This window comes from Dermacentor silvarum, chromosome 3, assembly GCF_013339745.2.
Source record: "Dermacentor silvarum isolate Dsil-2018 chromosome 3, BIME_Dsil_1.4, whole genome shotgun sequence".
In the NCBI taxonomy this organism is placed as follows: Eukaryota; Metazoa; Arthropoda; class Arachnida; order Ixodida; family Ixodidae; genus Dermacentor; species Dermacentor silvarum.
Window position 1 is genome coordinate 78553261 of NC_051156.1, and position 14945 is coordinate 78568205.

At 46.8% G+C, this 14945-nt stretch overlaps 1 protein-coding gene across 2 annotated transcripts in view; it reads right to left on the reverse strand.

The window, feature by feature from the left end:
* LOC119445528 (monocarboxylate transporter 9) overlaps positions 1-14239 on the reverse strand; it is a 46615-nt gene extending 32376 nt beyond the window's left edge. Inside the window, exons 1-2 of one of the 2 annotated variants that reach the window (XM_037709794.2) lie at positions 13585-14239; positions 2326-2439 (exon numbers count right to left, since the gene is read on the reverse strand). The gene's annotated coding sequence lies outside the window, so the exon portion shown is untranslated. Of the gene's footprint in view, positions 1-2325; positions 2440-6741; positions 6767-13584 lie in introns of those variants that run through there. The other variant, XM_049663373.1, reaches the window with a different exon arrangement.
* Positions 14240-14945: the final 706 nt, after the last annotated feature.

The following is a 14945-nucleotide window of genomic DNA, read 5'->3' on the forward strand; positions in this document are numbered from 1 at the left end:
TCCGTCACGATCGAGACTGCCTCTAGGAGCTCTAGCGGCGATAATGACAGAGGATATGTTAGATTGTTCCCTCGTTGCCGCAACTATCACAGGCAGCACTATCAGCCATTCCGATGCGGCAAACAAAAGCATTTGTAAAAGATACTCCAAGCCACAGTCGGCAGAGAGAAGTTGTCTCAATTCCGGAAAGTCCAGATGGAATACGTAGTCGGAGGGATGAATCCAGATGGTGCAGTTGATTATACCGGAAACCTGGCGTGTTCCACTTGGATCGAGTGGCATCACGCGCGAGTGTGCAAAGCTTTGTTGCTGAGTCGGTTCTTGCTGGCGGAAGTGGTTCCTTCATAGCATTTTCGTGAGCTTTCCTTGCAGCTTCATCGGCATGTTCGTTGCACATGATGCCGTAGTGGCCTGGGAGCCACTCAAAAGTGATGGCATGTCCTTTTTCTGCTAGTCGTTGATATATCTGCCTTATTTCCGGCACAAGTTGGTCTTGTGGTCCATTACATAGAGTGGATAGCAGACACTGCAGGGCTGCCTTCGAATCGGTAAACATGCTCCATTTTCGTGGTAGATCTTCATGAATCATGCGAAGTGCACTGCGAAGTGCACCAAGCTCCGCAGCAGTAGCCGTTGTCCGGTCAGAAGTTCTAACCTGAATGGTCACGGCGTTTTCAGGGAAGATCACACCTCCTGTAGATCCGTCAACAGTTGTCGAGCCATCAGTGTTAATGTAAAGGTGGTCTTTGTATGTCTCGTGCAGCATGAGTAGAGGTAGCTACTTGAGAGCTGGCGACGAGAGTCCTGCTTTTTTTTTCGGGTTTCCGGCACCGAGAGTCTCGCTTGTGGGCGAGCCAAGCACCAAGGAGGTGATAGCAGCCTCTCGGCAGGTGTATAATGTCGAGGGAGGCAGTCACGGTACGCCAATATTTCCTGGCAAAAGGAGGCACAGGGCCGGTCTTTCGGCAGTGCGGTGAAGTGGTGGAAAGGGGCGCGGGCTAAGTGCCTGATGTGTGCTTTGAGCACTTCCAAAGTCATATGAGTTGTGCCGAGATAATCTTGAGCTATTGAAATTGTTTCCGCTGTCGATGTGCAGCGCAGCAACCCAAGACAAACCTTGAGCATTCTCGATTCTGCGGATATTGCTTCTGCAGGTATTGCCCAGCACAGTTAAGCTGTACCTTAAATATCCTTGAAAGAGCGCCCTGTAGAGTTGTAACATCGCATGTACTGACGTATCTTCCGTTTTCCCTCCTAGAAATTTGAAGACGCGTTAGGCGTTCCTTCAAGTAGGCCTCATGGGGACTCCAGCTGAGGTCTCGATCAATGATAACCCTTAAGAATCTGTGCATCCTGGCATTACCTAGGTTTTTCTCATTGATAGATATGGCGTAGGGCGTCATTGGCTTCCCCGTAAACGCGACCAGCGCACATTTCTCAGGTCAAGTCTGGCGGCCTTGTTCACTAAGATACGCGGATATTGAAGCCGCGGCTTTTTGATGCCTCGCGCGCACTGAGGACGTGTTACACCTGACGGCCACACGCAGATGTCATCGGCGTACACCCGTGAGCAAAAGTACACGGCCGAGCGATTGCGCCATAACGCTGATGTTCTCCTCTACCTGTGAATGTAACATGTAATTAAAGAGTGCAGTTCAAACTTGGCATTTCGAAATTTTCAGTACGCTCGTCAATTTCAGTTTACGCATCTTAATGAGGAAGAAATTCAGCTTTTCTCGGCGACCCTGTGGTTCGTATACTTTTGCTCACGGGTGTACACTGATATCTGGACAGCACTTGGTATGCGTTCCACGAGACCGACAAGAACAAGGTTGAATATTCTTGGGCTCAAGAAGCCACCTTGATAACACCACATACATACATACATACATACATACATACATACATACATACATACATACATACATACATACATACATACATACATACATACATACATACATACATACATACATACACACTCTTGTAAGCTCTCCCATCATCTTTCTACCTCTGCTACGTGAACGGCTCACTACACTTTGCACGCATACATTTTCTTTTCACTTTGACGCATATAATTGTAACACATAAAAATTTTCTTAACACTAATGGCTGTAAGACGACTGCTCTGTTTTCTCAAGGACATGAAAGCACTGTGTGAGAAAGAAGGAAGGTGGAATCATCCCGCGCTTGCACAGGCATACCGCCACCACTAGCCGACGCAACGCACTCCTCTCTATCCACAGACCACGCAAGGCTAGCGTTTCCTCCTAATTATATTTTTCATTTAGCACGTAACACTCATCCTGTTCAAGGGGGACTTACGCTGTAGGCTTTTTTCGGTCAGTAGTTTTTTGGTGCAGCTGGTCCAATGTTCACTCAGGGCGGCGAGGCCATGGCGTTGCAAATTCCGTGCTACGAGTCTGCACGGTGGATTTCCTGCAAAAGTAACATACTCAGATGAGACGAATTTCCAACTTCTTTAATGACACCATAATATGTATGCACTTCGCCACTAAATATCTCTCAGTGTCGAAAGAATTTTTCTCTTTCTTTTTCAGAACAGCATACAGTAATTTCCAACGCCGCTACAACGGATAAACGCCCAAGCAGCTTTATAAACTGCCACCTCTAGGACATTCATATTTCCTTTTGTACAGTTTTGTACTGCTAAAAACACAACATAAGAATAACACTGGGGGCTACTTGTTTGCTAAAACACCAAAATGGCGGCGATAAGTAGGCGGTGCACAAGGCAAATCATACAACGCTGCTGCGCATCTGTGAAAACGGTGAGCAGGTCGAACAAAGCTGAATTTTGTTGGACGATGCTGCGTGGTAGAAATGCGCATATTAAAATGCATAACGTGGCTCACTGACGGCAAAATAGGAGTGATGGGGTCGCCTGCTAGCGCTTTCCTCAATGCTGCATGCGACACAATGCTTGTTGTTGGGCGAGTTGGTTCACGATACACAATAAAGTTAAAGAGCCTAAAAAAGGAAAAGGCACAGACAAGACAGGGAGTACAGCAAGCGTTAACAACTGATCTGTTTTATGAACAAATAAAAGGACAATTCATGTTCTGCAGATCATCATCATCAGCCTATATTTGCGGCCACTGCAGGACGAAGGCCTCTCCCAACAATCTCCAATTACCCGTCTTGCGCTAGCGGATTCCAATTGCGCCGCCAAATTTCCTAACTTATTCGCCCCACCTAGTTTTCTGCCGTCCTCGACTGCGCTTCCGATGATTTAGCACCCATTCTGTAACTCTAATGGTCCACTGGTTATCTGCCCTAAGGATTACATGGCTTGCCCAGCTGCATTTTTTTTCCTAATGTGAGCTAGAATATCGGTTATTGCCGTTGGCTTCCTGATCCACACCGCTCTCTCCCTCTATCATAATGTTAGGCCTAGAAATTTTCGTTCCATCGCTCTCTGTGCTGTCCTTAACTTGTTTCCGAGATTCTTTGTTAACCTCCATGACGAAAAAAAAATAAAACTCAGCTTACTTATGCAAAAATTCTTGCGTGAGCGCTGCTTGCTTGAGCCACGCACCATCAGAATTGGAGGACGCTTAAGCTTTGCCTTTAAAAGTTTATCGAACTCGATAGCATTCATAGATCCCTGGCTGCTTATCAGGCTTTTTTCTGGCATATTCAAATTACGATCCTATATATACGCTAACATGTCTGTAGGTTGTAGTTAAGTCATACTTTACGATTTGTCTGACAGATTTTACCCTGAGAAATTCAATTTTTCTTCGGTAACCCCTTGCGCCACGCGGAGGACTTGTTTGGTCGGGGTGGTTCGGGATGAATTTCTCCGCCACGGTTGCCACGGATGCCGATGCGTACGCCGAAGCTAATGCCATATTTTCCGCGACAAGAGGCCCTTAACGCAATTGCCTTCAAATAAAGACCTTGTGATTAAACCTTTCCAGCACCATATTTTCCCCTTTCTTCTCGTCGACAAATCTGTCACTAGCACCCACACACAACCGGCAACCCACCGCGGTGGCTTAGCGGCTATGGGGCTGACGCGCTGGAGTTTTGAAAGTACTGTGGCGCAGCCTAATGGCGTGCAAAGAAGTTGGCTGGGTAGGTTAATATGGACGCCGTCCCTTGAGTTAAAGAGATCTTGTTAGCTCTGTGCGTTGTGTTGAATTTCGTTATTAGTTTTCAGTCGGAAAGTGGTTGAAACGTATGCAAGACTTTGTGCGCTACCGGCTGCATTGCCGTACGTGGAAAGCGAGCGCTCTCTGCTTCGAAAAACCGCGTCGAACGATTACGCTGAGCAGCGCGCGGTCCCGTATCGCGGTAGCCGCCGTTATTGTTGCTTCGTAAACTGTCATGAACGCGAGGCTCGTAATCCTGATGTGTCGTTCTATCGGTTCCGCGGAAAGCCGTACGAAGTGGAGAGACGGGAGCGCTGGAAGTTCGACGCGTGAAGATAAGTACGCAACAGAAACGCTATCTGCTATGTGTATATGTAGGGTATTTACAACCTGTTCATAGAGTAAGCTACGCGGCTCGTTCGCCTGCCAAACGCCTCGAACAAATTGATGAAGTTAACCAGGCGAAGTTAACACAGGGCTCCGTCAAGGCCAGCCAATACCAACGCAAAGTAGTTTCGGAGAGCGCAGCCAACACGGGGCAAATTGGAAAACCACGGCTGTCAGCATGCGAATTTGCGAACTGCCACCGCGCACATACAAAATTTTAAGAATTTTGTGGACACACAGCGGTAGTTTAGCGGTAGTTTAGTAGCGCCGCCTGGGCGGCGAGTCTTTCCCATGGTGTTGCGTTGCTAAGCACGAGGTCACGGAAGGAAATGCCGACCGCGGCAGCCGCTTTTCGATGGGGGCGAAATGCAATAACGCCCGTGTCCCGTGCATTCTGAGCACGTTAAAGATCCCCTGCTGGTTAAAATTATTCCAGAGCCCGCACTACAGCGCGCCTCATAATCAAATTGTGGTTTTGGCGCATAAAACCGCAGAATTAATTTCCAAACAACCACCATCTCTGTCCTGGATGAAAATGTGGCAACATATCTGCGGCATCTTTTCAAGGGCACAATGCGCACAATCGCTTCTGTCACCACGGCCTTTATACGTGTTCATCTATTTGCATAGCGCAATTTGGTTGGTTAGCTTGTAGAACATCCTTTCGGATGCAGCGCAGGCCACACAGGGACTCAAGAACGCAAACGTACATGGTCTGTGTGATGGCTAGTAACTGGAACTTTTTGCGTGTTGATCGACGTATACATTGAAGAAACATGTCGAAGCAGACAGAATAAAATGTAAAGTGAACCATATCTTGATCTAGGGGTCACCACAGCAAAAAGCATACGGCCTATAATGCGCGGAAAATTAAGTTCTTCAACCGATAAAACCAGCGAAGGACAGCTGACTCACGGGCTTTTTAATCTTATCATCTCTTCCACTTCCATAATTTCACGCGCTGCCTTCACACTACTTCTTATATTTTAGTTAATTTACAAATAGTGTCATGAAGGCGCAACCTTCACAATGAACGGCAAGGTGTTCTTATGTGTTTGTGTCCGCGTTATATTTATGCTTCCTCAGACTCTACGCTGAGTAACCAGCCTACCTACCCCACAAAAGTATACTTTATCGCAGCCTCGTAGAATAGAAAAAAAAACATACAAATTTATTACGAATTTTTATTTGTGCAGTTGTCCACTATAAGACCACTAGATTTAGCTCACCGGCACAATGAATTCAAAAGACTAGGCGCCAAAATGATCACGTCCACTCCGCCCCTCGTGGCTATATTTCTAAGTTCTATGAAAGCCGATGAGTGTATAGGGAATAAACAAAAATTGTATCCTCTGCCGAACTATTAGCGCTATAGCAACAAATACGGACATAGGGTACGACAAAACACGGTGCTACGTTTAGCTAAACGAGAAAAAAAAACAGCCTAACGCGGAGACATAAAAAAAACTGCGCGGAAAAACGCTGCGAAAAAAACATTTACGATCAAGGGTTCTTTAACATCCGCTCAAAGCCCGGTAGAGGAGGGTCCTCGCATACCACCCACATCGAAATTAGGACGCCGCCATTCGAACCTGCAACCTCGTGATCAGCAGGAGAAGACCATAACCACGCGGCAACCGGGGTGCTCCTTGCACTTCGCCTTTATTTTAGATAATAAAACCTCTTAAGCACAGTTAAAAATAGCTGCAGCGACCGCTTCGGAATCTTTGTTAGGCAAGGCGGCAGTATAGGAAGACTACCAATACTCCCTCCCTGTCAGCCGGAAGCACACGGAGCGAATCATTAAACAAGTATTACGCGACACGTCGCTTGAAGAGCAATTCTGCGCAACATTAGCAGCTTGTTGAAAAATGGAAGCTTGCTTAGATTTTGTGTTATGCTTCCTAGCACCGCAGGCACAACGACACCGACATGGCAGGAACGTGAGGCAGCACAGCGCCTTTAATGTCGATGTCGTTGTGCCCGTGCTGAAATAAATGGGAAAATTACCCAGCCACTTGTCAATTCTCATCAATTTCATTTTGTGAGAAGGCTTTCCGTGGCAAACACGAAGAGTAATTTCGGGTAACCTACAGCTGGGAAAGCCGTGAAAGGACTACTGTACGAAAAAAAACAATACATCGGCATAACTGTACACAGTACGTTATTTATATTCTTTTTTTATTCTACTAACATAACACGTCATAAATGTACATGAGGTCAACAGCCCGCTCACCCAACAAAGTCCGAGTAAATATAGCGTGTGCAGAATGATGTCAGGTGACCTTGTTGGTCATTGCGAAAATTGCGGCTGCGTGCGACAATTTGTGGGGAAAAAGAGAATAAATGAACTAAATTGTGTGAGAAATCGCGAGAAGTCAACACGTAAAATGTGCAAGAATAAGAGACGATAAGATTACAGGGAAACGCGCACAAACGCCCTTTCTTTAACTTTATCGGGCAAAAAACTTAGTTTATTGCTATTGTTGGAGTAGCATGCTTTCTGAAGCAGTCGCGTCTGTAGGTCGAGGTAGGTGACACTTCATCTTTTACTCTCTTGTTTCTGCTCTTGGCCACCATAAACGTTTGGTTGAGCATTGCCTTAGAAATTACAACACCAATTTATTTCAGCATCTACGGACAGCCGGTGCATGTTTATGACATGAGCTCAGAGCCATTTTATACGCCCAATATGAACAACATACAACTGACCACTCATTAGCTTCTCAGTCTATTAAAAGGTGCACGCCGCTGTAAGATCATGCCTTTGCCTGCATGCAAGATCTGCGCCAGGTCAATAGGCGTTAACAAACAGACGCCCATGCGTGTGTTTCCTATCCTTGCCGTTATTTTATTCGCGTCGCGTTATGTCATACAAGCCGTATTTTCGTAAACTGTAGGTTGAGAACTTTACATTCCTAGCATAACACTTGCTATTAAATAGCGAGGGCAGTGCGTAGTGCGTGGGCTATGAATAGCCGATATAATGACCCGAGTACAGGATTTCTTGTACTCGCGTCGTTTATTATTTTTTTTTAGCCTCCGAGCAATCAAAGCAAAACAATCTCGGCCTCCAATCACGTGTGTGGCGAAAGCGAAACACAGGAACCACGACGTAAACTAAATTTTGATTTGCGGTGGCGATCGCCAAAGATTTGCTCGCACGTGCTCGAACTCGCCGACCGAGAAAGGCGGCCTCCATGGTCGCCGACTCGTTGTGGTGCAAACTTATTCCGACTCTCGCGTCGTCGCTCGTGCACGATACGCCTCTCTCTCGATCCGGCTCGGATGAAAGCGCAGGCTGTTCGGGCGAAATGCATTACTCTGCAACCGCCACGCGCGTTCTCGCATCCCAGCGATCGGCACCCAAGCGCACCTTCGACAGCGCGTCTGGCGCTCGGCGCCAAGGTCGCGAGCTCGGTATCTTTAACCGGTTCGACGGAACCGGGCGCCGTTGATAATCTGCCCAACTCGGTGCCGAAAGGTGAAAGCACAAACACGAGGAAGATTGCCAAGAAGGATCCGAAGGGGCGAAAAAGTGGAGAATGAATGAACGCATGGCGCGTGCTTGTCAAAACATGCCGCTCCCACTAATAACAGGGAGCCGTGGAAGTTCACGCTGTTGTGGCCCTTGAAGTTCGAAGGACCGCTAGCTCTGCGGTGCGCAAGGCGAGGAGAGGGGCGACGTACGGATAAATATCTATTGCTACTGGTTTGTGGCACACCGCTCAACCGATGTTCAAGCTGGTAGGTGAAACCGGTCCAAAGTCACGGTATTCCAAGTGTTGAGAGAGGCGTTTGCGGGATACATGACAGCAAAGGTTGACATAAATTACATCAATATAAGCACTCTGCAGGTTAGTACAGGCTAAATGCAGAGCCCCACTCTTAAAGTTAATAGAAAAATACGCTCATTCCTTCAGAACAAAGTAATGCATTCCCTTACCCTTGTAGAAAAAGGGAGCCATGTATTATTAGGACTTACCGCAGCACTAGGTAGTCCGAACATATATATATATATATATATATATATATATATATATATATATATATATAGTATGTGTGTGTGTGTGTGTGTGTGTGTGTGTGTGTGTGTGTGTGTGTGTGTGTGTGTGTGTGTGTGGCGATAGCTTTGGAGTTGTCTCCTTTGCCTGATCCAAGTTAAAATAAACTTTGCTTATTCACTGTTTCACAATTATTCACGTTCTATACATGAACTCACAACATATGCGCAATATTCGCACCACCCAGTCACACTGCAGTCACACAGCAAAGTTCACTGCTTGGATAAACTGAACGTCTCAATTAGTTCTTGCTTTGCAGGGCCATCAGAAGTGACGTCTTGTGAGAGCCTGATACTTTCAATGAATTTGACGATTTCTAGCTCTTGAGCTTACATCCTAACCACGCGAAGTAGCAGACAACAGAAACACCCACTGGAACGCTTTATCGGTCCTTCAATTATAGATTATCTTCGAAGCAGTCGATTTGTTGCAGGCTGCTTAATTGAAATATCGTATGCGATAGCACCACTTCAGGCTATTTGCGTTCCGAAGTGCTTTGAAAATATTGTTTTAAATAGTGGTGTCATCAGAATGGACATTATTTGAGTAGCGCCGCGTATAGTCCAGTACAACAAGGAGTAAGGGAAAAATAAGAGAGGAATTAAACATACTTTCAGTATCCTCACACTACAGACTTGACGATAGCAGAATACTAAGCTTTCATCCACTCCATTAGATATACGCCCACTCACACATCCAGAGAGGCCATGGGCAACAAGTGGTGCTTTTCGCTGATTTTAATTTTATATGTGTGGAATACATGCAATGAAGCAACCATTCATAAACAGAACAGAATCCCCTGGAATAGACACCACTTCCCTTTGGCGTGGAGCATATCGCGTTTTCTGTTGTTGCCAACAATTTTCTGTTTGTATTCTTCCCTCTGTAGATGTATACATCGAGGCGTGAGAAGACTGACACGGAAAAGGAAACAGTGCGCTCAACTTGATCAATTGTTGTTGAAGATGTGATACGAGAAAAGCACGGCAAATATTTGAAACCTACTTATTACTTAAAGTGACCCAGGTGAAAACGTACCCACAGCTTCTGCGTAGCTGGAACATGCAGCTCTTTTATTTATAGACAACTGGTCAGAGTGATGATTTTCATAGCAGTGCGAAACGCGCTAACTTTTACCTCCCTGCCCTTCTTTTTTTTCTGTTGGCGTATTGTACACACCTTCTTCATTTTTGTATGGTGGTCCTTGCGTGTTATTTAAACGTTTAAAACAAATATTTGAAATCCCCCCTGGCAGGTAGCACAATTCCACTTCCTCAGGCAGGCTTTTCAAGAAGCTGGACATGATTGAGATATCACAATAAATGACCTTTGTGATCTCTTCAATTATTACTTCAGGGCACTTAAGGAAATCGATGACGTGAATGCGGGTTAGCTCGCGAAACATGTCGACTTGCTACAGACCATGACACTAGCATCAGCTTTTGCCAAGCCCCCCAGACGTGCGGGAAAATGGAGCATTACCCGTCACTAATTGAATGCTGGTTTAGGCGTTTCGTAGCACACTTTGGCACCGAGCACGTCCACGCCAGTTCCAGCCTGATAATCAGTTCAATTGGATATGCGTTGAGAACGCGCCTGCTATATACAGTTCGGAGATTGTAGTATGGGCGCTAATGTAGCCTAATCGGTTTAATGTTATTAGTGAATGATAGTATTCATTCAAATATGCGAGGCGACTGTTTCGTGAATACAACTTCACAGAGATCGACTAAACCAGACCAAGGATAATTCCGTTATCTGTAACAGGCGATGTTCAATCATTACTGTTAACTGATAAAAATTAAGCACCCGGACATCTATAGATGACTTGCGGTGCGAATGCGTAGTCGCTTCCGTTGTCTTTCGTACGGAAAAGCTGTGCTGTAAGCCAGTGAATGCATCATAAACTGCGCCCTGCCGAGGCCTGTAGCTCGTTTAAGATACCACAGTAAACAAAACGCGAAGCGGGGAGCCAAATAGCGAGCCCATTTTTGCGCGCCACTCTCGACCTGTGGCCTGACGCATAGGCCTGCTATTCGCGGCTCGGTCAATGACTGTGGCGCCTTAACGGTCACGTGAAGGTCTCTACTGTGACCGTAAGTATAAAGGTGGCAGCCAGGGTTGCAAGGGACGACTGCCTCTCCATTCAAAGGGGGAAGGGTGTAACGGAATAGAGAAAGGGGAGTGGATAGGTCATGGCGGCAACCTCCCACTGCACTGGCATCACTTCGGGACGTCTGTTCTTCGTGCAAATTATACATTTTTAAAAAGATTTTTTTATACGCTGGTGACAAAAGACGCTGTTCCACCTGTTATTGAAGGTTTCTGAATGAGGTCCAAATTATGTGTATGAGAGACCACAATGTGTAGGTAGATAACTGAAAATATTCACTTATTCACTTTTTTCATTATTGAGGTTTCGGAACATGTTGCAACTGCGAAACTCATGCCAAGCAGTAGGGATGTGTGTTCTGTTCTGTTATACATGTGTTTCTGTGCAGAGATTGACATAAAATGCACTTGGGCTACTTCATTTTCTTATCTTATGCAGCAAGAACTTATGGAATAAATGTTAATGACCAAACGAGTAAGGATAAAAATTAACAATGCAGCAAACATTTCCCAGTTGCTCATTGGTAATAGCAGGCGCGCAATAAGCTTGCCTCGGTGCGCCGTCCATCTGTTACGACTGCACTAATTATTTACAACAGAACTCCCACAAGGACTTGAAATTTCATGTGGAAAGTGCGCAATGGTGGCATTCACGAGGAAGCCAATGTCTGCTTACGGAATATCAATTAACAGACAACTTATACCATACAGCCGAAGTCACAAGTTCCTGGGAATCGTAATTGACAGAGACCTGTCTTGGACTCCGCACGTGAATTACGTGAAAAAGCGTCTGTCTGCTATCTGTCACCTGTTCAGGTTCCTTGCAGGAAAAAGTTGGGGAGTATCCATACACGGTATGTTACAGCTGTACATAGTGTTGTTCGTTGGATTCCTGCGGTACAGCCTGCCTGCAATATCCAACACCTGCAAGACTAACCTCCGTACGATTCAAAGCATTCAAGCTCAAGCCCTTAAGATATGTCTTGGCCTACCACGCAGTGCGTCAACGGCTGAAACAATTGCCATTGCCCAAGATTACCCAATCACGACGCACATTACCGTTGAGACAATGCGTACGCATCTCAGACACTATGCTAGGACCCCTTCCCACCACCTGGCGAGCCTCACTGCTGAAAGGCCCTGCTCGACATTTAGCGCTACTGTCAGTGCACATCGTGCATCGTTTACTTCAGGGTACGCACCTGCGGCCAAGCCAGTGCTTCCTCCGTGGTGTTTGAGCCGTCCACAAGTACATATAACGATTCCAGGACTACAGAAGAAATCAGATGTACCGGCCCCTGCTCTAAAACAACTGAGCTTACTCCTCTTGCATGAAAAGTACAGCAACCACGTGCACATCTATACCGATGGATCGACTACGTCGTCCAGTTCTGGTGGTGCGGTGGTTATACCAACGCGAGGAATAACACTGCGGTTCAAGACATCGCATGTCACGACCTCAACGGCGGCAGAACTAACGGCTCTGCGTCGTGCACTAGAATTCATTGATTCTGAAAGACCTACAAAATGGGCTGTGTTTTCAGACTCAAAACCGGCATTACAGTGCATGCAGTCAGTTCTCCGACGCGGCTGTCATGAACAGTTGACATACGAAACCGTAAAACTTCACCATCACGTCCAACAAAAAGGCCACGAGGTTGTATTTCAATGGGTACCTGGTCATTGTGGAATCAGTGGCAATGCTTCCGCAGACAACGCTGCTCGCACATCACACCAAGAAGAGCTCAGCGTTCCAATTCCACTTTCTAGGACAGACGCCGCAAGGCAGCTTCGACACCTGGCACGCAGTCTCTCACTGACCGAGTGGAACTCGCCAAACTTACGACTTACACGACTGCATCAATTAAACCCCTCACTGCAACTCCGACCTCCATTCGGACTTCCTCGACGTGAAGCTTCGCTTCTCTGTCGCCTTTGGTTAGGAGTTGCCTTCACAAAGGCATACTCTACATTAATTGGAGTGACCGACAGTGCAGCATGCGAGGTCTGCGGCACCAACGAAACTATTGACCACCTGCTGTGCCACTGTCCACGATATGCCCAAGAAAGACAAGAACTCGCTAACGCGCTAAAAAAACTGGACAATCGGACGCTTTCCGTGCAGGTGCTGCTGGAACACCGCCCCCATCGCTCGTCGGCCCATAAAGCGGTGAAGGCACTTTTGCGCTTCTTGAGGACGACGGGCTTGTGTCAACGTCTGTGACTATTAGTGCACTAACACACGCGTCAGCGAACTAACCGCTCATTTCCCGTCTTTCCTTCCCTCCTATCTCTCCCTGTCATCTTTCTGTTCCCTTTTCCCATTCCCCCGGTGTAGGGTAGCCAACCGGGCGTTATCCTGGTTAACCTCCCTGCCTTCTGCTTTTCTCTTCCTTCCTTCCCACATATTTCGTTTACGGGTGAAAATGCGGCACCTTTCGCGCGTAGCCACTGCAACCTGCCGTTTGCAGAACACCATTGCAGGATTTTCTTTGATAAAAAGTTGTAAAGCGTCACAGAAATACCGATGTCTACCAATGCAAACGGCTCATACGTACCAACTGTTCCTGCGTGCCACATGGATTCGGATACAAATAAATAAAATCTGCGTAAAAAACTGTTTCGTATTGCCAGATTACGACATCGGGTGGTTTGTTTGTGCATACCACGACGAAAAGCACAGACTTCAGGTCAAAAACGAGAGAACGAAAGCTCGTGTATTCCATATTTCGTTCTCAGCCTGCCTTCTGCGCAGTCCGCCGCAATGTTTCACTGCATGCGATTAGCCGCGCATGCACTCACTCTTCCCGATTAAAGAACTGAATGGTTTAAGAAGAGGCGCACACCGTGGCAATGGGTTCGTTTCAGAGAAATCATTATGCTCCCACGAATCAAGGTCTCACCTTTCGGCGGTCAGTTGCCTCGATGACGATGTCGTCCAGCTGCCACGGCCGCACCACCATTCGATTACGCGTGCTCTCAAATATGCGCGTTGAGGAGAAGCAGCCGCGCCCGTGCCGCAGCTGTACCAGAGGCATCCAGTTTCGCGCAAGGAGGCCACTGTCTGCCGGCGGTTACCGCTAACCAAGCCCTTGTAATTCGCCAAGGCCGCCTGCTCTCCTTACTTCCTCCGAGCTCGTGCGCTATACAACGCGCGACGACTGCTTAACGATTCGCCCACTAAACAACGTTGAAATCGCGCGCGCCACCCCGTACGAAACGCCCCACACTCGCGCCGAAACACTACGCGCCCGTATGCTCCGTGCGGAGGGACGCTAACGGCAAGGCGAGCAAGACGAGCGTCGCCTCTCGTTCTCTCCGCCGTCGCTGCTCCCTCAACTCTGCGATAATCGTCGTCCTTGGTTGCTCGCGGAAGAGGCAGCCTTCGCGTTCCCATCGTTGTGTATCTCCTTCATGCGGCGCCTCTTTCGTCTATTTTCATGCCGGAATAAGACAGATATAGTGTTTAATGGAAGCCAGAGACGCGAGCCATTCCTATAAGCAGGGCTTGCTGTGTCTAATAAGGTGGCTGATTTGAAATGAGAAGCTGATTTGAAATGAGAGCACCTGTTGTGTGGTTGAGCTCGATAGCGCTTCCCTTTTCCGCGACGCTTAGAAAAATTAAATTATCGGGTTTTACGTGCCAAAACCACGATCTGATTATGAGGCACGCCGTATAGTGGGGGACTCCGGAATAATCTGGACCACCTGGGGTTCTTTAACGGGCACCTAAATCTAAGTACACGGGTGTTTTCGCATTTCGCCCCCTTCGAAAGGCGGCCGCAGCGGACGGGATTTGATCCCGCGACCTCGCGCTTAGCAGCCCAATACCACAGCCACTAAACAACCATGGCGAGTTCGTGACGCTTGATATATACGTGAATGAAATTCCTAATGTTGGCAAGTATTGTATCACCGGCTTGTCCGCAAACGATAGGTTATTGAATGATCAGGCGATCGTAACGTGTGCTCATATAAAAGCATTCCGACAAAGAAGCACTTTGAAAATGCACTGAAAAATTGAATATGTACTTTTCTGTAAAAGAAAAATATATATGTATAAACAATACGTCACATTCTGTTGTTTCGCAAATGTCAATAAATCAAGTCTATCCCCCCAATAGTAACAAAAACGTATAGAAAAACAAGCAAGAACGTGCTACGTATTCACTATACATTCCACATCACTGTATATGACACAAGCATCTTTCCTACACTGTAACGCTTATGCGCGGCCAGCTCTCTACTTTATTTGAGTAATCCG